The sequence below is a fragment of the Lissotriton vulgaris genome, chromosome 8 (assembly GCF_964263255.1).
Source record: "Lissotriton vulgaris chromosome 8, aLisVul1.2, whole genome shotgun sequence".
Lineage (NCBI taxonomy): Eukaryota > Metazoa > Chordata > Amphibia > Caudata > Salamandridae > Lissotriton > Lissotriton vulgaris.
Genome location: NC_141696.1, coordinates 640,785,888 through 640,809,066, shown reverse-complemented (window position 1 = coordinate 640,809,066; position 23,179 = coordinate 640,785,888). Strand labels below are relative to the sequence as shown.

Here is a 23,179-nt window from a genome sequence, read left to right as displayed (position 1 = left end):
GGCCAAGAAGGGACAGATGTTAAGAAGTTCATAGTTCAACTCCTGGAGGAACACTTCCCCTGGACAAAAACAGTAGGGTTGGAAGAGGACATACAAAGAGTGCATTGTGATTCCTATAGAAGAAGACAGGGAAAACCCCAGGAAAATACTAATAAACTTTAAAACCTACACACTCAAGGAGAGAATCCTGAGCGAGGCCCTACAAAATAATCCCCAGGATAAGGGAGGTAGGTCATTCAGGATCCGGTCAGACATCTCAAAAGCAACCCAGGACAGGCAATGGGACTAGGTCAACACATGCAAGAATTAAGATTCCCGGGAGCCACAGTGCAGATAAAATTCCCAGCAGTGCTCCGAATCCTGTGGAGAAACAAGATGTATAATATGATGAAGTCGCCAACTTTATCGAGCAAATAAAGGATCAAGTGAGAGGTCAGATGGAACTGAAGCATTAATCATGAAAATTCAAAACAAAATATATAAAAAGTAAGGGAAAAACCTGTAAAAAAAAAAAAAATGCAAAGAAGGACGTTTTACACTACAAAGGTTCAAACACGGAGCTCAAAAGGGGGCATTAATGCAGCCCAAAAAAGCTAACAGGGAGGCTTCCCCAGGGTGGGACAGTTTTAATCACTTGAAATAACAAAACAAAAAAATGTACACAAGGGGGGAGCAAAATAGGGAAAAAACAAAAAAAAGTCCACAAACTGTGAGAAAGGTGAAATCAGGGACTGACAAATGTCGCAAAAGCCTGGTAGGAAGACACAACAAATAGGAGACAAGAGAAAGAATGGTGAACAGAGTTAACATACTTTCAACGGTCTCAGAACGCCAAGCAGAAGATGTCGTATTTTGGAATATCTGAAGGTTATAGACTGTGAAATCAAATTCTTACAAGAAACACATCTTCTAAAAAAAGAGTGGGAAGGAATCTTAAAAAAACTAAAATGGGTAGATGGGTTTGTGTGCACAAATCAAGATTGTGTTGTAAAAGGGATAGCAATCCTATTTAAAAAATCTCTAAAAGCTAAAATAGAGGAAGTAGATCTAGATAAAAAGGCAGGTGGGTGGTCACTAGGGTAAAAATTCACAATAATCCATACACTATTGCGGGTTACTATGGGCCTAACATGGATGACCCAGCCCCACTTCAGAACTTATACACACAACTAATATCTGCCACTTCCCCAATATTACTAGGAGGAGATTTTAACTTAATCCAAAACGTTAAAACTGACCATTCCCCCCGCTGAAACAACCAAACCTACCAAAAATGAGAGACTGGCTGGTTATCTTTAAAAGAGATCTAGGTCTGGAAGACATTTGGAAAGGGAAAGGAGACAAAATACATGCTTATACGTTTAGGAATAAAAAACTAAAATTACAGTCCAGAATTTACTACTTTTTAGTAGATAAATCCCTGGTAAACAACATACAAAGAGTTGAGCACCTGCCGGCTCACTTGTCCGATCATTCCGTCGTGATTTTAAAAACTCAATTGGGAAGTAACAAAACAACCTCAAGGTGGACGGTAGATCGCACCATTCTAAATGACCCACACATCACAACAGAACTTAAGGCAGAGTCTATCACCTATTTCGAAAATAACAGGGAGGGAACTTCTCCACACATCATATGGGACTCATATAAGGCAGTAATTATGGGGAAAATACGAAATCTGGCAGTACACAAAAAAAAAAAAAAAAACAAGAGATAGGAAAGCTAGAAAACATCATAAATAATTTGGATACACAAATAGAGTCTGAAGATGATGCAGGTAGAAAAAGAGAGCTGGTAGTTGACAGGATGAAACAAAATGAGAATCTAGCAGGAATATTAGAGAGTAAAGTGAGGGAGAGATGGGAAGCGAGCAAATTGTCGCACTATGAGTATGGAGAGGGCTGCAGTAAATTATTGGCCTGGAAAACGAAATCCGACTCAACCAGGAACAAGATAGTCAAAATCCAGCCACAAGGTGTCACAGAATCAAGCTCAGATGACACTGTAATTATGGAAGAATTCATAAAATTCTTCACAGAACTATACACAGAGGACACACATCCCACTCATCAACAAATCAAGGAATATCTAGAAGCTCAAGAACTCCCAAGGCTGACAAATGAGGAAAAGGAAGAATTAAGTTCGGAGATCACAAGAGAAGAAGTAATGGAAGTGTTGAAAGGCCTAAGAGGGGGAAAACGGCAGGTCCAGACACACTTCCAAATGAACTATACATTAAGCTTAGTGAGGTCTTGATTGGCCCCCTCACAGACCTGCTAAACATAATATTTCAAGAGAAAGAGAACCTTTAAGCTGTGCGTCACTTTTACGCCGCCGGTGCGTCACTTTTTGTGACGCACCAGTGGCGTAAAAATGCGCCTTGTTGCGCCATATTTACAAAGTGACGCATCTAGGTAGATGCGTCACTTTGTAAACCCCTGCGCCACATTATACTTGCGCCAGGTATAATGTATGCAAGGGGGGCGTATTGACGCAAGGAAGAGTCGTAGAAGTGACGCAGTGAAATCTATGAGATTTCACTGCGTCACTTTTAGGACGCCGTTGCGTCAAATCTTGCGCCTGCCTCACAGCAGGCGTAAGACTGACGCAGGCCCTTTTACATGGGGCTTGCCCCATGTGAAAGGACCCATTGCTGGAGTTGCGTCACTTTTGTGACACACTCCTGCAATGCGTCACTTTTGCGATTATAGATACGTCAGAAATACTGACGTATCTGTAACTCCTTGCGACATGATGCGTCATACATTAAATTTGACGCATCAGTAATGTCATTAGGAGTGCGCACTGAGAAGTGACGCATCGCTGCTTTTACGCAGCGATACGTCATTTCTCATAAATGAGGCCCCATATTTCAAGAGAAAGATAAACTTCCAGAATCATGGGATGACGCAACAATAAATATTATATTAAAGCCAGGAAAAAATCCAGCAAAATGTGAGTCCTACCGACCACTCTCGTTACTAAATTGTGACTATAAAATATCACTCTTCCAGCAGTGAAGAATTAAATTCGGAGATCACAAGAGAAGAAGTAATGGAAGTGTTGAAAGGCCTAAAGAGGGGGAAAGCGGCAGGTCCAGACGCACTTCCAAATGAACTATACATTAAGCTCAGTGAGGTCTTGATTGGCCCCCTCACAGACCTGCTAAACATAATATTTCAAGAGAAAGAGAACCTTCCAGAATCATGGGATGACGCAACAATAAATATTATATTAAAGCCAGGAAAAAATCCAGCAAAATGTGAGTCCTACCGAACACTCTCGTTACTAAATTGTGACTATAAAATACACACAAAAATCATGACAAAAAGGCTAGGGAAAATAGCCGGAAACCTAATCAAGACAGATCAGAAAGGCTTTATGAAGGGCAGCTGCATGACTTAACACATGAGCTCACTGGGGCCATAGACATAGCAGCGACAGAAAAAAACGCCCCTGACCATAGTCACTCTTGACGCGGCTAAAGCCTTTGATGGGGTGAACTGGGCCTTCCTAAAAAGCACCTTAGGGAGTACAATCTAGGACAAAACTTTCAGGGAATGGTCAAAGAACTGTACAGAGCACCTAAGGCCAAGATTCTAGTTAATGGGGGTCTAACAGAGAATATCAAGATAAAGAGAGGGACAATACAGGGCTGCCCTGTCTCCTCTCTTCTCTTTAATTTATACATTGAGCCCTTGGCAAACAGTCTTAGGAAGCATCGAAGTATTATCCTTTTAAGCATCATGGGTGGGAAAAGAAGGTTGCCCTATATGCAGACGAACTAATGATTTTGACTAATAACTACGAGGGATCTATCACATCAATAGAAGAAACTCTGTCTGAATTTGCGAAAGTGTCCGGCTATCAAACAAACCAGTCAAAAACAGAAATCATGAGCTGGAACTCCACAGTCAACAACACCTACACCAGGAAAAAAAATAGATACCTGGGAATAGATCTAATCAAAGATCTGGACAAATTGACTAAGACTGACCTTGATAGGATCACCACTAAAGTCAGGAAACTGCTAAAAGCATGGGGAGGTCTACCCCTTACCTTTATTGGAAAATCCAATCTACTTAAAATGTCGGTACTTCCCAAGTTTACATACATCTTCAACACTATCCCTTTAGAATTTACGAGGGAAGCCCTAAAGAAGATACAAGGGGAACTTGCAAGTTTCATTTGGTCAGCAAAAATCACAAGAATAGCCTGGAACAAACTGAGGAGGAAAAAAGTACAAGGGGGAATAGCAAGCCCAGACTTACTGGAGTATTGTAGGGCCCAGTGCTTAATTTGTAAAAAAGAAGTGCAGGTGCTGAAAATGTTGCCAAGGAGGCCACAGCTCAGTTCTTCCTCCGGTGAGCCCCACTTTCAACACTCTAAGTGTCTCAGTCTCTATCTTTAACCATGATCTATTGTCTGTCCCCTAAGTCTTTGCTCTAAGAGAGTCTATCCTCTCACCTCTCTAATTGTTTTCTATCATATTTGTCACACCTGGTGTGTTACTTTATTCCTTGTTTTTCTGATTTGCCCTCTATTCATTCTAGACCTGCCCTTTTTCCTCTTCACTTTTATCCATGCTCTGCTTTCTCTCCCCTCGATCTTGGCTCTTTTTACTATCACTCTTCCACCAGTGAAGAATTAAATTCGGAGATCACAAGAGAAGAAGTAATGGAAGTGTTGAAAGGCCTAAAGAGGGGGAAAGCGGCAGGTCCAGACGCACTTCCAAATGAACTATACATTAAGCTCAGTGAGGTCTTGATTGGCCCCCTCACAGACCTGCTAAACATAATATTTCAAGAGAAAGAGAACCTTCCAGAATCATGGGATGACGCAACAATAAATATTATAGTAAAGCCAGGAAAAAATCCAGCAAAATGTGAGTCCTACCGAACACTCTCGTTACTAAATTGTGACTATAAAATACACACAAAAATCATGACAAAAAGGCTAGGGAAAATAGCCGGAAACCTAATCAAGACAGATCAGAAAGGCTTTATGAAGGGCAGCTGCATGACTTAACACATGAACTCACTGGGGCCATAGACATAGCAGCGACAGAAAAAAACGCCCATGACCATAGTCACCCTTGACGCGGCTAAAGCCTTTGATAGGGTGAACTGGGCCTTCCTAAATAGCACCTTAAGGAAGTATAATCTAGGACAAAACTTTCAGGGAATGGTCAAAGAACTGTACAGAGCACCTAAGGCCAAGATTCTAGTTAATGGGGGTCTAACAGAGAATATCAAGATAAAGAGAGGGACAATACAGGGCTGCCCTCTCTCCTCTCTTCTCTTTAATTTATACATTGAGCCCTTGGCAAACAGTCTTAGGAAGCATCCAAGTATTATCCTTTTAAACATCATGGGTGGGAAAAGAAGGTTGCCCTATATGCAGACAACCTAATGATTTTGACTAATAACTACGAGGGATCTATCACATCAATAGAAGAAACTCTGTCTGAATTTGGGAAAGTGTCCGGCTATCTAACAAACCTGTCAAAAACAGAAATCATGAGCTGGAACTCCACAGCCAACAACACCTACACCAGGAAAAAAAATAGATACCTGGGAATAGTTCTAATCAAAGATCTGGACAAATTGACTAAGACTAACCTTAATAGGATCACCATTAAAGTCAGGAAACTGCTAAAAGCATGGGGAGGTCTACCCCTTACCTTTATTGGAAAATCCAATCTACTTAAAATGTCGGTACTTCCCAAATTTACATATATCTTCAACACTATCCCATTAGAATTTACGAGGGAAGCCCTAAAGAAGATACAAGGGAAACTTGCAAGTTTCATTTGGTCAGCAAAAAGCACAAGAATAGCCTGGAACAAACTGAGGAGGAAAAAAGTACAAGGGGGAATAGCAAGCCCAGACTTACTGGAGTATTGTAGGGCCCAGTGCTTAATTTGTAAAAAAAAAGAAGTGCAGGTGCTGAAAATGTTGCCAAGGAGGCCACAGCTCAGTTCTTCCTCCGGTGAGCCCCACTTTCAACACTCTCAGTGTCTCAGTCTCTATCTTCTAACCATGATCTATTGTCTGTCCCCTAAGTCTTTGCTCTAAGAGTCTATCCTCTCACCACTCTAATTGTTTTCTATCATATTTGTCACACCTGGTGTGTTACTTTATTCCCTGTATTTCTGATTTGCCCTCTATTCATTGTAGCCCTGCCCTTTTTCCTCTTCACTTTTATCCATGCTCTGCTTTCTCTCCCCTCGATCTTGGCTCTTTTTACTATCACTCTTCTAGCAGTGATTAGCTGTGTCTCCATTTTATTATTTGTCTGCTTTTTTTCCCTCTGTCCTGTCCTCTACATCCTTTCATTCTATCTTCTCTCTTCTTAATGCTCTCTTCTTCACCTCATGGCTGCTTTCTCTTTGTATCTGATTTGCTCTCCTTTTCTTCTACTTAGCGCCTTCTTACCTCTCTCCTCTCCTGTTGTTTCTTTCTTCTCTTTACTCCTGATCTCTCTCTCATCTATAACACTGCTGCTGCCTGTGACGCCTGTCGTCAGCCTGTACATGTCCCTGCTATTTTGAACTCTGCGTTTTCCTGTTGTGATTCCTGAAGAAGTGGAAGATGGCGTGTTTTACTTTCTTACCTACACAGAGTGCAAAAACAACATGTACACCAAATGAAAATGCTTTTGTTGCATATATTAATCAGTGCGGTATGACTGAGTTTATTGGGAACCGACTGCTGCTCGAGCACAGCAGGTGATTTCACTGCTAGTGCTGCCTGTAATTAGTAGGTCCAGGGATGGTGACTGCATCGGCATCCACTGCTCAGCTTGCTGTGACCCTCCCTGCTACAGCACAGGCATTTTCCCAAGCCGTGATGCTGCCAATGTTGGTAAGTATGGCTGTGGTGCCTACTGGACTCACGCACTCTCAGCAATTACCATTCTGCGGTGCAGCGCAGCGCACGGATTCTACAGGTGACACCATGACACACAAAAGTTGTGTTGGTCCACAGCCGCATCGAGCACATTGAGGATAGCAGCAATGCAGGGCTTCAGGATATGTTACTCTGGCTACACAGCAAGTGGAAAGTCCAAACTTCCTTTTGTTTATTCTTCTCAAGAGCCCTCACTCCCAAGTTCCAAATGCGCTCTCGCAACTTCCTTGCCTCAAATACGTCATGAGCAAGCCCCCAGCTACAATTATTAAATTGGAGGCTTAGGCTCAGGCAGGGGCAGGGTGCAGCAGACTCTGGGAATAGAATGCAAGCCATAGTTTGTCGATGACTTCTTGGATTTATGATCGGCGTGATGGCATCATCACTAACGCGATGATACACAAACATACCTGCCTGGACAGGCGTGTGCTGGCCTGTCTATGAACATTTACCAGCCAGTCACCATGCAATGTATGTTCTTTTTATTTAGAATTTGAACAATTAATATTGAGACCACCACCTGCATGGTCAGAAATTGAGACCCCGGCATTTAAACCCAGGTAACTCCCCTTGCAAAAGCTGGTGGTTTTGACATGGGCAATTTGCAAATGTCAAAACCACCAGCTTTTGCAATGGGGGTTACCTGGTTTACCTGGGTTTTTGGCCCCGTGCTAGACGGCCATCTAGGGAAACCTACCAAACCCACACATTTCCGAAAAGTAGACACCCGGGGGCTTGCTCTGCAGTGGCTGAACCTGACCCCCACCTACAAGGTGTCCCAGGTACACAACCTTACTCTGCCCTATCTACGACTTAGTGACCTTGATAGGCATAGGCCTGACTTTCGCAGGGCCTCCAAAACCTTCTTCAGGTGGATCAGGTGATCCTCCCAGGTGGAGCTAAAGACAGCAATATAAGCTAGATAAGCAGCACAAAGTCATCCAGCCCAGAGAGGGCTTGGTTTACCAACCTTTGGAAAGTGGCAGGTGTATTGTTCAAGCCAAAGGGCATCACCACAAATTGGTAATGAAATCCTGGGGTTGAAAATGCTGTTTTTGGCTTTTGCATCATCAGCTAGTCTGATTTGCCAGTAGCCTGCTGTCAGGTCAAATGTGCTCAAAAACTTGGCAGAAGCCAATCTGTCAATGAGCTCATCTGACCTGGGTATTGGATGGGCATCTGTCCTAGTGACAGCATTGAGACCTCTGTAGCCCAGACAAAACCTCATCTCTCTCTTATTATCTTGGGTGTGAGACTTTGGCACAAGGACTACTGGACTGGCCCAGGGGCTCTCTGAGGGCTCCATAACTCCCAGTTCCAACATCTTTTGGATCTCTGTCCTTATACAGTCCCTGTAGATTTTACTCTTGACAGGCAGACTGTCACCAGTGTCCATCTCATGGGTGCACCACTTTGTCTGACTTGGGGTCAGGAAAAACATATGTCTATAGGCCTGTAAAACTTGTCTGCAGTCCTGTTGCTGCTGGTCAGTGAGGCTGCCTGCCGAGGCCACTCATCAACTGAACCATCATCAGGGATCTGAGAAAGAAGGTCTGGGAGAGGGTCACTCTCCTCCTCCTGTCCCTCATCTGTAGCCATGAGCAAGCCCATGTCTGCCCTGTCAACATATGCCTTCAGTCTGTTGAGATGAAGCACCCTGTGGGGGCTCCTGGGAGTCCCAAGATCAACCAAATAGGTTACCTCTCCCTTTTGCTCAAAAATAGTGTGGGGTCCAGACCATTTGTCTTGGAGTGCTGCTGGGGCCACTGGCTCCAACACCCACACTTTCTGTCCTGGCTGGTACACGGTCAGCACAGCCTTTTGGCCATGCCAGGCTTTTTGAAGTTCCTGGCTAGCCTCAAGGTTTTTAGAAGCCTTTTTCATGTATTCGGCCCCTGGAGCGGAGACCAAGTACATAGTCCACTATGTCTTGCTTAGGCTTTTTGAGAGGTAACTCCTATACTTCCTTCATAAGACACAGGGGTCCTCTTACAGGATGTCCAAACAAAAGTTCAAAAGGGCTGTAGCCAACCCCCTTTTGTGGGACCTCTCTGTAGGCGAACAAAAGGCAGGGCAGAAGGATGTCCCATCTTCGCCTAAGATTTTCAGGTAAACCCTTGATCATGCCCTTTAAGGTCTTGTTGAATCTTTCCACATGGCCATTGCATTGTGGATGATAGGGTGTGGTGAACTTGTAGTTCACACCAAACTCCTTCCACATAGCAGTTAGGTACCCAGACATGAAGTTTGCACCTCTATCTGAGACAACCTCCTTCGGAAAGCCCACTCTTGAGAAAACTCCCAGGAGGGCTCTTGCCACAACAGATGCTGTTGTGGTCCTTAGGGGAATAGCTTCTGGGTATCTGGTGGCATGATCCACTACCACCAGAATAAACCTGTGCCCAGATGCTGTTTGGGGATCCATTGGTCCAACAATGTCTATCCCAACTCTTTCAAAGGAACCCCCCACCACAGGTAGAGGTATAAGGGGGGCCTTTGTGGTTCCACCTGATTTGCCACTGGCTTGGCTGGTGTCAAAAGAGCAACAAAACTCCTTGGTATCTTCTGACATGTGGGGACAGTGAAAGTGAGGGACAAGCCTGTCCCAAGTCTTGTTCTGGCCAAGATGTCCTGCTAAGGGAACATCATGCGCTAAGGTAAGAAGGAAGCCCCTGAATGCCAAAGGTATGACCAGCCTTCTGGAAGCACCAGGCGTGGGGTCTCTAGCCTCTGAATTAAGGAGCCCTTCATCCCAATACACTTTATGGGTACCTGTAGCATTCCCAGCAGCCTCAACACAGCTTGCTGTCTGAGGGGTTCAAGAGAGAGGCAATCCAATCGTGCCTGCCCCAAGTCTGCCATTGAAGGTCCTCCTGACCCAAGAAACTCAACCTGCTCAGGTTCAAGCTCTTCTATGACAGTTCCTTCTTGGGTCTCACACTCAGCTTCCTGAGAAGACTGATCCTCAACCTGAGGCAAGGGGGAAGACACTGCCTTAACCCTTTTGCTCTTTCTCTTGGAAGGCAACTGGTCCATAGTTTCAGGATCCAGTGCCTGTTCAGTTTGGCACTTTTTGGCCTGTGACCTGGTCACAGCAAGGACATGTGCTGATATGCCCAGCATCTCTGCATGAGTCCTATACTCCACTTCAGACCAGACTGAAGGTTCTAAATCATTGCCCAACAAACATTCTACAGGGAGGTCTGAAATTACAACAACTCTTTTGAGGCCAGTTACCCCTCCCAGGAGAAATTAACAATTGCCATACTATGGGTGGTAGTGGCATTGCTAGCATTGGTCACTAGGTAATTCTCACCTAGTATGATCTGTCCAGGGTCCACAAAGTTAGGCGTCACCATGGTGACACTGGCACATGTGTCCCTGTAGGCCTGAGCCACTTTATTATTAATTAAAGGTGTCTGTCTGTACTTGCCAAAGTTATTGGGGCTCACAGTAGAGGACATAGCCATGTCTACATCACAGACAAGAACAGATTGAGTTGGTACTCTGACTAGGCCAGAGTCCATCTCAGTTCCCAGGGTTAACCCTACCCCACCCTTCTGTTGAGAACCAACACTATTAGCTGCACTAGGGGGAACAGTTGCCTTAGGGGCAATGGTGGCTGGAGCTGTCTCCTTTTTGTTTCAATCACTGGTTCAGTGAGTATTACTTTTACAGATATTGTACCAGAGTTTTTTTTTTACCTTCTTTCTTCCTTGATTTCTTGGAATCCCCCTCAGTAGAAGGTTTTTGGGGACCTGTGGAAGACTTCTGGTTTTTTACTTTCTGATCCCCACCTTTTTGGTCTGGCTTCTTCTGATCACCACCTTGGTTCTGGTTTTTCTGGTTCACCCTGACCCATTTATCTGCCTTCTTTCCCAATTCTTGGGGAGAGGTCAGATCAGAGTCAATCAGGTGTTAATGCAACAACTGGTTCTGACAATTATTAAGTATTTGTTCTCTCATGATCAAATTATACAATCCTGTATAGGTCTTAACTTTACTGCCCAGTAACCAGCCTTCCAGAGCCTTAGTGGCATAATCTACAAAATCAGTCCGGTCCTGATTCTGTGTCTTCTGGGTATCCCTGAACAGCAACCTATACTGTTCAGTGGTTAGGCCAAACCCATCATTCAGTGCACTCTTCAGGACTGTGTAGTTGTTAGCATCCTCATCACTAACTCCAGAGGAGCTTGTCTCTACCTTTTTCTGAAAAGGAGAGCCATAAGATTGCTGCCCACTGACTTTGGGGTACCTGCTGTACTTTGAAAGCCCTCACCAAAGCAGTTATCCATTTGTGGATGTCATCCCTAACTTTGTAGGGAGTGGCAATCTTGCCTAGGGTTCTATTATCATAGGACCTATCCTTATCCTTAGGGATATTGCTGCCACCAGTGGGATCTAACCCATTTAACTTTTGCTCTCTTGCAAGAGTAAGTCTCTCTTTGGCTAGGGCAAGTTCTTGCCTCTCAATCCTCAGATTGACTTCTTTTATTCTTGCCGGATGTTCTCTACTCTCAGGGAAAGACATTCTCCTGATAGCATCTGTCCCTACTGAGACTCCAGAGTGGGGAGATTCCCTGGATAGGGATCTCCACCTCCTGTGCTCAGAATTAAGCCTGCTTGGGGGTCTGTAAGGTACTAGGCCCTTTCCAGTCCCATGTAGGCTTAGGTTGGCCTGGCTAAGTACTCCTACCTGGACCTGGCCATCGTCATCCCCCTCAGAGTCCTCCTCTACTTCACTCTCGTCAATTAGATTGTGATCAGGAGAATCCTTTGCAGAGGGCTGACCCTCTTCTGCATTGCCTGTAAGACCTGTGTTGGAGGCTTTCTTAGCATCATATTCTTCCATGAGCTCTATCAGGTGCTTGAGGGTAGGGTTTGAACCCTGTTTTAACCTCCTAGATGTGCACAAGTGCCTCAAATCATGGAAGGTTAGGGTATCATATCTGGAAGGTATCCTTAAAGGATCTACCTCCACTGGGAGAGATCCACTTGGTTCTGCTCTCAGAGACATGATCTAGTGAGGTGTGGTGTAAGCACCTACCTACACTAAGTGTTATCTACTAAACCTCTCTAGGAGTTGTAGTCAGGGTGTGCTAGCCCCTTTGTTCTACAACAACTAAGTTCAGTAGAACTTAAGTATTTAAGACTTGATTTATATGTACCTCTAGGTACCTTAATGTGATCTTTCAAATGATATCTCAAGATATTATGGTAAAACAATCAGCAAGCTCTTATCCCACCGTTACTCAATAAGCATACTATAAGTTGTACAAATACAATTCTGCCCTAGGAGCCTCACAAACCATATACTAAGTAAGTGGTATAAGAACCACTTCAGGAAAGGGGAGTAGGCCTAGGAAATCCCTGGGGCTACACTGATCAACCAAAGGTTAGGAAGTAGGAGTCCCACAGGATGCATGTGCAGTGTCTAAACACACAAGTGGGTTCTCCTAGACTTTCAATGGGAACGTAAAAGTTATAAAGAAGTTGATTTCGGACATTTCCGGGTGGACTACGGGAAAACCCAGTTAAAGTAGGACACTTGGATAGTTATTACCCACGGGACCACCGGAGTACTCGAGTTACCTCACCCAGGGAAGTCGGGTGCATAGGTGTTCTTTCGTGTCGGGTTTCGTCGTCGAATCCTATGGAGAGCTGCAAGAAGATGCTGCAGGCAACCAGGAGGAAGATGTCCGGGTGGATCCAAGGGTGGATCGGAGAAGTGAAGAACCTGAAAGCAAAGGGGACAGAGTCTGGGTCACTAGCCAGTGACCAGGAAGGAACCAGGAAGGAACCAGGCGATGTCGAGATGCAATCAGGTGAAGAAGTAAAGTTTGTCTCTGCAGCCACATGGACCAGGAGGCGTCGACGACTACCAGGAGCTAGATAGGGACTGTTCCATGAAGAATCTTGCTGTTGGAAGTGTCGGCTTCTGGATTGGAGTCAACAAGCCTTGGCAAAGGCAACCCATGCAGTAAGGGAAGATCGGCTTCTAGTTAAGACCAGCAAGGTCTGTGGAGCTTCCCCTTTATAGGAAAGCAGGAGCAACCCCAGAGCAATCAAACAAGCAGTGTTGATTTAATAGGATGTCTTCAGGAGGGCCACTAGCCAATGGGCTAGCAAAGGTGAAGAAGCTTCAAGGAGAAAGGCAGGCACAGGCCTCACGCGGCACTCGTGGAGTGTGGAGGGCTGAGCTTCAGTGCATTTACTGCTTGGGGTTGGGGCTTCTCAGGTCCCAATGCACAACTTTGAGGATTCCTCAGAAGCTGCACAGTGAGCAAAAAGCTGGTACTGCAGGTTGTCTGGTCCCACGTCCCTCGTGTCCGCCACAGGTCTCAGCTTTACTGTGAATGTGGATCGGAGTCAGAGAAGTCTGGATGTCCAGAGGCTGTATCGCTAAGTCTTCGGGTTCCGGCGGGAGCATCAATAAAGCAAACCGGCAAGTTACTGGTGGTGCCTGTTTGCACAGGGTGGTCACTCCTTGACCACAAGGGAGATTCTTCAGTCTTCTAGTTGCAGTAGAATGTCGAAGGTCAGAGTTTCATTTCAGAGTTTCAGTTCAGGATAATCTAAAGTCTCTAGATTCAGCTCCTAGCTTTATTCTAATCTAAGGGGCTGGATTACCTAATAGGTTCCGCCTATGGGTGGAACCTGGGAAGGGGGTAGTTACACCCCTTTCCCTTTGTCCAATTTGGTGCCTGAGCTGGAGTGCCCCAGCAACTGGTTTGAACCGGGCTATGCATGGAGCACCTTGTGTGCCCTAGGCAGTGCCTCATTTCTTTTAACCCACCCTGCCCCAATACACTATAGCCTGTCTGGGGAGGTGCTAGCACCTCCCAAGGCAGGAAACCTATTGTCCAGGCCTCCCCTGCCGGAGTTTCATCCAGCAGCAGGAGGTCAGACTCGTGTCTGTGACAGAAGCATCCATTTTGTGATGTTGAGGCTCTGTTTAAATTTAACCAGTAAAGCTACAACTACATGTCTTCTCCCTCAAGAAGGGTGGAATGCTACCCCCGCCACCAGGACAGGCGGGAGGGGGGGTAGTATTCCAAAGCATATGACATCTTACACGACATATTTTGATAAAGCCAAACCAAAGTTAGCATTAACCGCGAGGATTATAATGCACTTAAAAGTATCTGGTATGGCTATATTATAGAACAGCTATAAGGACATGGTTCCGAAAGCTGAAGACAGGCTCAGCTCATGCTAGAGCACCATCTCACATAAAACCAAGCACTCTGCCTTCAGGATTGTCAAGGCCTGCCATAGGAGGGACTTATAGGTATATATGTGTCTATATATAATGATAGGTATAGGAATACTATACTTAAGCAAGGGGTGATTACACGACCTTGCCCCAGCTGAGTGATCAGCAGTTGTGTCAGTTTGGATGGCCAGCCAGGGGTGGCATAATACATGCTGCAGCCCCTGGTAGGCCTTGGATGCAGCTATGCCCTGCTTACCTGTGGTACACTATACAGGGGCTCACAAAGGTGACCCAATACCCAATTGAATATGTATCCTAAAGTACATGGTATGAATTTAGAGAGAGAACAGCTGGGCTGTGGGTCTGATTAGCAGCCCCACAGCCACACTAAAGTCAAAAAAACAGTGTATCAGAGCAAAAAGTGGGGTGACTATAGGAAGCAGACCCTACTCTCCTACATCTGTTGACAGTTTATGATCAAGTTCAAACTTGTACATAACAAATGGCATAGCGGGGAGCTACGCAGTTCCCCATCAAAGTTTCATTAAGCTGGAGAAAGTATTTATTTTCATACTTAAAGTAACTGTGATATCAAGTGTAATGCCACAATTCAAGCAGAAAGATTTACGGTCTTGAACAAATTCATTTGAATTCAAAAAGGGTTCAACAGCAATCATACTCATATCATGCAGAATAGACGTGCATAGTGCCTTTACCTCAAAGGTACAGAGCAACATGTTATGAGCAGCCTCCATGTTGAGGGAGTTAATCTTAGGCAAAAAGTTGTTGGTGTCCTTAATATATGTAGACATCTGTTGGACCAAAGGTTGAAAATAGCTGTCCAAATATTTGCCAATTGGTTCTTGAATGGTCCTGCAAGCCAATACAATCGGGTGGACCGGTGGTTTCATCAAATTCTTATGGACTTTGGGCAGCATATATATGCTGGGACTTCTGGGATAATCTGTGAATAGAAATGGTTTATCCCATTCAGTAATGGTGCCATTCATTACCGCCGTGTCTAAGATACATTTAAGACATTTCTTGAATTCATCGATTGGATTACCATCCAATTTCATGTAAGTTAGTGGATCGTGGACATGTGCTTAGATGTTCTCCTATTAAAAAATAGAGTCCATATTGACAAGAGTTCCACCTTTTTCAGCGCTGGTACATGTAATTGAGGGATTGTTAGCGAGTTTGACCAAAATACCATGTTTCCTCATGGAAAGGTTGGAGTGTTTTGGCTTCTTTGCTTTTAAGATATTTTGTATATCCTGTTTGACTAGGATTTCAAAGGAGTCCAAGATTGTATGGCTTATCAGAGGAATGAAATTGCTCTTGGTCCTCAACCCTTTGAGGGTTCCACTCCCTTGAGGAGGTTGGTTTTCAAGGATGTTATTAAAAATGAGTTGAAGGCGCAAAGTGTGCATGAATTTGAAGAAGCTAACTTCCATTTCAAGCTGATTGGAATGATAAGTATGGACGAATTAAGTGTCTTTCTGAAGAGCATTTATTTCAGAAGAACTCAAGGGAAAAGAGGAGATGGTAATTACAAGCCCAGGTTCAGCTAGGGTTTCTGGCTCCTTGTTATTCTCTTGGAAGACAATGGTCAGACTTTTTTTCTGTTTCATTGTTTACCCCATCTGATTCATCTGGGATGTGTTGACCTTCGCCTAAAAAGGAAACCTGATAAGAAGTGCCACTGGGATGTTGATTTCTGTCTGATGGTAAGTGTAGGATGGTGGACACCTGACTATGGTTACCCCAGATTTGTTGCCTTGTGTTTAGCTGATTTACGACTTAGTTGGCCTGGTTTCCTGCTAATCCGGGCCCCAGGCTATCTGCTCTCTCTTTAAAATGGATTCCATGTACCCTAGGTGCATAACTAAATTGGCTTGGGTCACCTTATCAGCCCCTGTACAGAGCACTATAGGTGCCCAGGGCATAGGTGCATCCAAAGCATACCAGAGGCTGCAGCATATCTTTTGCCACCCCTGGTTGGCTATCCACAATTGACACAACTGGCTGATCACTCAGCTGGGGCAAGGTGGTGTAATCACCCCTTGCTTAGATATAGTATGCCTATATCTAAACCTATACCTGGACACAAATATACCTATAAGTCACTCCTATGGCAGGCCTTAACAATCCTGGTGGCAGAGTGCTTGGTTTTATGTGAGATGGTGCTCTAGCATGAGCTGAGCCTGTCTGCAGCTGTCGGGACCTATTCCCTAAGCTGTTCCGGGATAATGCCATACCATATACTATTAAGTACATTATAATCCATCGCGGTTATATGTTAACTTCAGTTTGGCTTTATCAAAACATGTCGTGTAAGGTGTCATACGATTTGGAATACTATCCCCTCGACAGTCCTGTTGACGGGGATAGCATCCCACCCTTGTAGAGGGAGTAGTCATGTAACTTTACTAAAACGCGGTTGATTTTTAAAAGAGCCTCAGCATCACAAAATGGACGCTTCTGCCACAGACATGAGTCTGACCTCCTGCTGCTGACGGAAACTCAGCCGTGGAGGCCTGGACAAAGGATTTCCTGTCACGGGGAGGTGTCACACCAAACCAGACAGGAGATAGTGGATTGTAGCAGGGAGGTTTGAAAGAAACCAGACACTGCCTGGGGAGCACAAGGCTTCCCCTTGCATAATCCGGTCAAACTGGTTTTGGGGCTCACCAGCCCCAGTCCCAGCGTGACCCTGGACAAAGGGAAAGGTGTGTATCCACCCCCTTCCTGGGTCCCACCCATAGGAGGGACCCAGCAGGTAATCCAGCCCACCAGATTGGTATAAGAGTGGGAGCAATGCCCAAGCATTCAGATTATCCCGACTGAAAATTATGAAATGAAACTCTAGACCCTTCGACATCCTACTCGACTTAGAAGACTGAAGAATCTCCCTTGTGGTCAAGGAATGACCACCCTGTGCAAACAGGCACCATCCAGCACCTCAACGTTTGCTTTGTTGCAGTTCCTGCCGGAACTCGAGCGACAGAGTTTGACAAGAACCAGCGTGCCTGCCATCTAACAGCCCGATCCACAGTCCCTGCAGAACTGATACCCATGGAGGTGACCTGAAGCAAGGGGCCCGCCATCTTGGAAAGACCAGGAGACGCTGACCGTGCAACCCACGAGTGACCCTCGAAGCTGTGCATTGGGGTTTGAGAAGCCCCAGCCCTGAGCCTTTCTTGTACTGAAGCTCACCACTCTACACTCACCGAGTGCTGCGTGGGGCCTTTCTGCTTTTTTTGGCTCAACGCGTTGGCCTGGTCACTTGCCTGTTGGCTTGTGGCCCCTGTGCCAACGAACTTCGAAATCTGACTTGTGAATCTGGTTGCTCCAGACTTGCACTCGCTCCCTTGAAAAGGAGCACCCACTCTGACCCTCCTGGTCCGAGTATTAAGCCATCTTCGAATCCTGCATGGGTTGCGCTTGCCAAGGGTTGTTTGCACTGATCTGGAAGCCGACACCGCCGTCAGTGAGAGCCTGCGTGGGTCAGCTTGTGATCCACTCCTGGACATCCTCGGTGGCCCAGAGTCCATGTGGCAGCGGAGAGAAGCTTCATGACAGCGAGCTGAAAGCGACTGACATTGCCTAGTTCCTTCCTGGTTCGACCCTGGTCACTGCTGAGTGACCCAGACTCTGTCCCCTCTACTTTCAGATCATCTTTATCTTCGATCCACCCTTGGATCACACCAGAACCTTCTCTTCACGACGCCTGCAGCATCATCCTCTTCAGGCACCATCGACCTGCGTAACAAAACCCGACACTACTTCGCACCCGCTTCCTGTGGGTGAGGTAACTCAGCAACGCCGGTGTTCTTACACTGGTACACACCTCTAGTGTATGTGTCTAAAGTTTCATTCTTCTAGGTCAGACGGAAGGTTCCTAATACAGTAACTTTGTAACTTTTACACACCAATGACTTTGCATTGGTGCGTGTGTGTGCTTTAAGCGCTGCACCCGATTCCCGCGGGCTTTTCCCGACTTCAGCACTGCTAGTCCCGACTGGTCCCAGCGATTCCCTAGGCCCTAGGCCTAACCACTGTTCGATTGGTATCTCTTATACCACTTTTTCAATACATGGTTTGCGTGGCCCCCCGGCCTCATCCATAATTGTGCAACTTTTATATGTTTAACTGTGCTTTTGTTTAAATGCTTGTGCCTCTGCACTCATAAAGCGTACTGGGGATTATTTTAGAAATAAATACATATATTTTTATAATATATACTTGTGTGGTGTCCTTTCATTTGATATTACAGGATTGTGATTGGCAAAACAGCTTGCTTAACACGACCTCTAGAGTTAAGCCTTTAAGGCTGCTTAGTCCATGCTACCCTTAGGATAGCTTGTCTATAAGGTTGACTTACAACCAGACACCATAAGGTTTTGTTTGGACTGATACAAGGTGGTTCCAGAATTGGAAACATCATATATCAGGCCAACTTCTCACATTGGTGTGCAGCGGTGCGGATTTGAGCTTGCTGTTGTTTTACCATTGCAATCTCTTTATCAAATTGAAAGATCACATCAAGTACCTTAGGTACATATAAACAAAAGCTTAGCATATTTAAGTTCTACTGAACTTAGTAGTTGTAGATCAAAGGGATTAGCACACCCTGCCTGCAACTCACTAGCAAGGTACAGTAGGAAAACACTTAGTGTAGGTAAGTGCACCACTTGCAGCTCACTAGCAGTCATGTATGGCACAGGAGGAGCTTCAGGCTCTGCCCCTGTGACAGTTGACCTTACCAAGGCAACTTCCAGCTATGACAAACTTAGCCATAAAGACTTGAGTGCCTTATGCATTGCAAGAGGGCTAAAAAAGGGTCACAACCCCACTATTCCTTCCCAGATAGCCATCCTGGAAAAGGATGACTTAGATAAGGCGAGTGCCGTTCCCTTAGATGCAGGAGATGGAATAAACCCCCCTGAGAATGAGACCACCCCAGAGGTGGATGAGGAGGAAGACTCAGAAGTAGATGAGTCTGATTAGAATCAGAGGGGTGACCAGGTCATAGTTGGCAGGCTTAACCAGACCAACTTGGACCTACATGGGAATGGAGAGGGCCAGCAACATAGTTCCCTCAGGCAATAGAAGGGTGAGATCTCCCTCAGGGGACTCTCATATTTCTAGTGTCTCAAGGGAATCTCAAAGGGGAATGACTTCTCCCAGAGAAAAGAGCATAGGGCCAGAATGAGGGCTGTCCAGCTCCAGATAGAGAGGGAAGAGATAGCCTTGGCTCAAGCTAAACTTGCCTTAGCAAGAGAACAAACGTTGTGTGGATTAGATTCCACTGGTGGCAGCATAATTCCTAGAGAGAAAGACAGGGGCTATGATAATAGAAACCTGACAAACATTGTGCCCCCCAACAAGGAAGGGGATGACATCCACAAATGGATGACTGCTCTTGAGAGAGCCTGCATGGTACAGCAGGATCTTCAGGATCAGTGGGCTGCAATTTTATGGTACTCCTTTTCTGAGAAAGGGAGGGATAGGCTCCTCACAGTTAGACCTGAGGATGCCAAAAACTACTCTGTCCTGAAGAGTGCTCTTATTAAAGGGTTTGGCCTAACCACTGAGTAATACAGGTTGTTGTTCAGAGACACCCAAAAAGCACAGACTCAGGACTGGACTGATTTTGTTGATTGTGCCACTAAGGCTCTGGAGGGTTGGCTGCAGGGAAGTAAAGTCTCAGACTATACAGGATTGTACAACTGTATAATGAGAGAGCAGATCCTTAATAACTGTCAGAACCAGCTGTTGCATCAATACCTTATTGACTCTCATCTGACCTCTCCCCAAGAATTGGGAAAGAAGGCGGGCAAATGGACAAATGGATCAGAACAAGGATTAAGCAGAAACCCCAGAACCATGGTGGTGACTAGAAGAAAACAGATCAGAAGGGTGAGGATAAGAAAGATAAAGAAAAAGACCAGAAGTCTTCTTCAGGCCCACAAAATTCTAATAAGGAGGGTGGTTCCCAAAATGGTAACAAAAAGAAGAAGAATGATGGCCCAAAGAAACCTTGGTGCAATACCTGTAAGTCCATTTCCCATTGGGGGAGTGAATGCACCAAGAAAAATCCAGTTCCTACCACTGCAGTTCCTAAAGCACCTGCACCCCCTAGTACAGTCAGCAGTGGTAGTACACAACCCAAGGGTTTAGTAGAGTTGACCCTGGGTACTGAGATGGAGTCTGGCCTAGTCAGAATCCCTACTCAGGCAGTTCTGCTTTATGATGTGGACTTATCTTTGTCCACTACTTTGAGTCTCAGTAACCTGGGCAAGTATAGGCAGACACTTTTGATTAATGAGAAACTGGCTCAGGTCTACAGGGACACTTGTGTCAGTGTCACTATGGTGACACCGGACTTTGTGGACCCTGGACAGATTGTACTAGGTGAGAATTACCTAGTGACCAATGCAAGCAACAACACTACTACACATAGTGTGGCTGTTGTGAACTTGTCCTTGGGAGGGGTAAATGGCCTAAATAAAGTTGTTGTGAGTGCAGACCTCCCAGTAGACTGTCTGTTAGGCAATGATCTGGAAAGCTCAGTTTGGTCAGAAGTGGAGTACAAGACTCATGCAGAAATGCTAGGGATTTCAGCACATGTCCTTGCAGTGACAATGACTCAGGCTAAGAAGTGCCTTCCTGAACCTGTGGTGGATCTTGGAACAATAGACCAACCACAACCCAAGAGAAAGAGCAAGAGGGTTAAGGCTGTGCCTTCCCACTTTCCCCAGGTTGAGGATCAGACTTCACAGGAAGCTGGTCCTGCAGTCCAAGAGGAGACTGTCTCTGAGGAGCTTGAACCTGATCAGGTTGAGTTTCTGGGGACAGGGGGGCCCTCAAGGGCAGACCTGGGGCAGGCCCAATTAGATTGCCCTTCTCTTGAACCCCTCAGACAGCAAGCTGCTGCTGAGGCTGCAGGGAATGCTCAAGGTACCCATAAAGTGTATTGGGATGATGGGCTCCTTTATTCAGAGGCTAGAGACCCCAAGCCTGGTGCCACCAGGAGGTTGGTCATACCTTTTAAATGTAGGGGCTTCCTTCTTACCTTGGCCCATGATATTCCCCTTGCAGGACACTTAGGCCAGAACAAGACTTGGGACAGGCTTGTCCCTCACTTTCACTGGCCTCATATGTCAGAAAATGTCAATGAGTTTTGTCGCTCCTGTGTCACTTGCCAAGCCAGTGGTAAGTCAGGTGGCACAACAAAGGCCCCCCTGATACCACTACCTATGGTGGGGGTACCCTTTGAAAGAGTTGGAATAGACATTGTGGGTCCCATGGATCCTCAAACAGCATCTGGGCACATATTTATACTGGTGGTAGTGGATCATGCCACCAGGTATTCAGAGGCAATTCCCCTGAGGACCACAACAGCACCGGTTGTGGCAAAGGCCCTTCTTGCAGTTTTCTCAAGAGTGGGTTTTCCAAAGGAGGTTCTTTCAGACAGAGGTACCAACTTCATATCTGGATACTTAAAGGCAATGTGGAAGGAGTGTGGAGTAAACTACAAGTTTACCACACCCTATCACCCACAGTGCAATGGGCTTGTGGAGAGATTCAACAAGACCCTCATGGGAATGATAAAAGGATTACCAGAGAAGCTTAGGCGGAAATGGGACACCCTTACCCTGCTTGCTCTTTGCTTACAGAGAGGTCCCACAGAAGGGGGTTGGCTACAGCCCTTTTGAACTTTTGTTTGGCCACCCTGTGAGGGGTCCACTATGTTTGGTGAAGGAAGGATGGGAGTTACCTCTCAAAAAGCCTAAGCTAGATGTTGTGGACTATGTACTTGGTCTCCGCTCCCGGATGGCTGAATACATGGAGAGAGCATCCAAAAACCTGGAGGCCAGTCAAGAATTACAGAAAGCTTGGTGTTGGACCTGGGGTCTCCAAGTCACATAGGGTAGCTTGGCACTAAGTAGGAAGGCCTAACTCAAAGGTACATGTGTTAAGTTTGCGTCACACCCTTCAGTAACATAACGTCCATCCACTCAAAAATAAGGACACTACACCAGTTTTAGAAAAATACGGGTTGCCTTATAAAAGTTTTCTTAATTTCTCATTCTTTTAGCTGATCCAAAACTTAATGTAATTAAGTTCACTCAATCTAACTGTTTTACATTGGCAAGGTTATCATTTACATCCTTCTATAGGTTTTGTGCATTGGTAAGATTTTTCAGTAATCGCTCCTATACCCCTTCCTAGTGACAAGTCTTTCACAATTCAATTAAGCTACACCACCACATTTTTAATTTCAAGAGTGCAGGCTGACATGAACTGTACCCAAGATGGCTCAGGGTTAACAATTTGCTAGATGACACAACAGGTCGGAGAACCCTTTCTCCTGTTACGTATGAAGAAGGATTCAATCAGTTGTAAGGTTGGGAGAGAACAGGCAAGTTATATCATATTGGCTCTTGTCATACATAAACCCCTCTCAAAAAGAGAAGACTCCGGGTCTCACACATGCGCAGCCCTGCCCTGAAGATTCCCCTCTCTCCGCTCTACTTCCCTCCCTCCAATAGCTATGGAGAGTCAGCTGGTCTGATATGCCCCTCTTTCACAAAAGTCACTCTCGCCTGAGTAACCCTGGAGCCAGCCAGGGCCGTTCTGAGAGGTCACTGCTGGTAAAGTCTAGGTGCAGTACTGCTCAGTTCTCCTGGTTGGTCAGTGTCTGTGGGCTAGTCCTGTAGTTCCCGCCGCTCCCCCCACCTTCCCGGCTTACTTTGCAGTGTAGCTCCCGAGATCCAGTCACCGTCTGTTCTCTCCCCTTGAGGGCCTTTTCTGCCGTGGATGGGGGTATCCTGCTCTCTCCCCTGACAGGAGAGCAGGCGTCCTTCCGTGCGCGTCACACCACAGCGCTCGGCAGACTTCCTCACCAGGAGAGCAGGGGTTCTTCAGAGCGCGACCCGCTGCAGCGCTTGGCAGACTTCCGCACACTCCTTCTCGCCGACTCCTCCCACAGCGAACTCCGCCTGTAGCCGACCTCTTCCGGCGCCCTCACGCCTCCTCACAC

The 23,179-nt window shown here is 45.8% G+C and overlaps 1 protein-coding gene and 1 pseudogene across 1 annotated transcript in view; one reads left to right on the top strand and one right to left on the bottom strand.

Annotated features, from left to right (window-relative positions):
- Positions 1 to 23,179, bottom strand: part of IL1RAPL1 (interleukin 1 receptor accessory protein like 1) — a 2,420,186-nt gene that overhangs the window by 1,348,148 nt on the left and 1,048,859 nt on the right. The window lies entirely within an intron of this gene.
- Positions 1,807 to 21,243, top strand: LOC147697836 (uncharacterized; annotated as a pseudogene).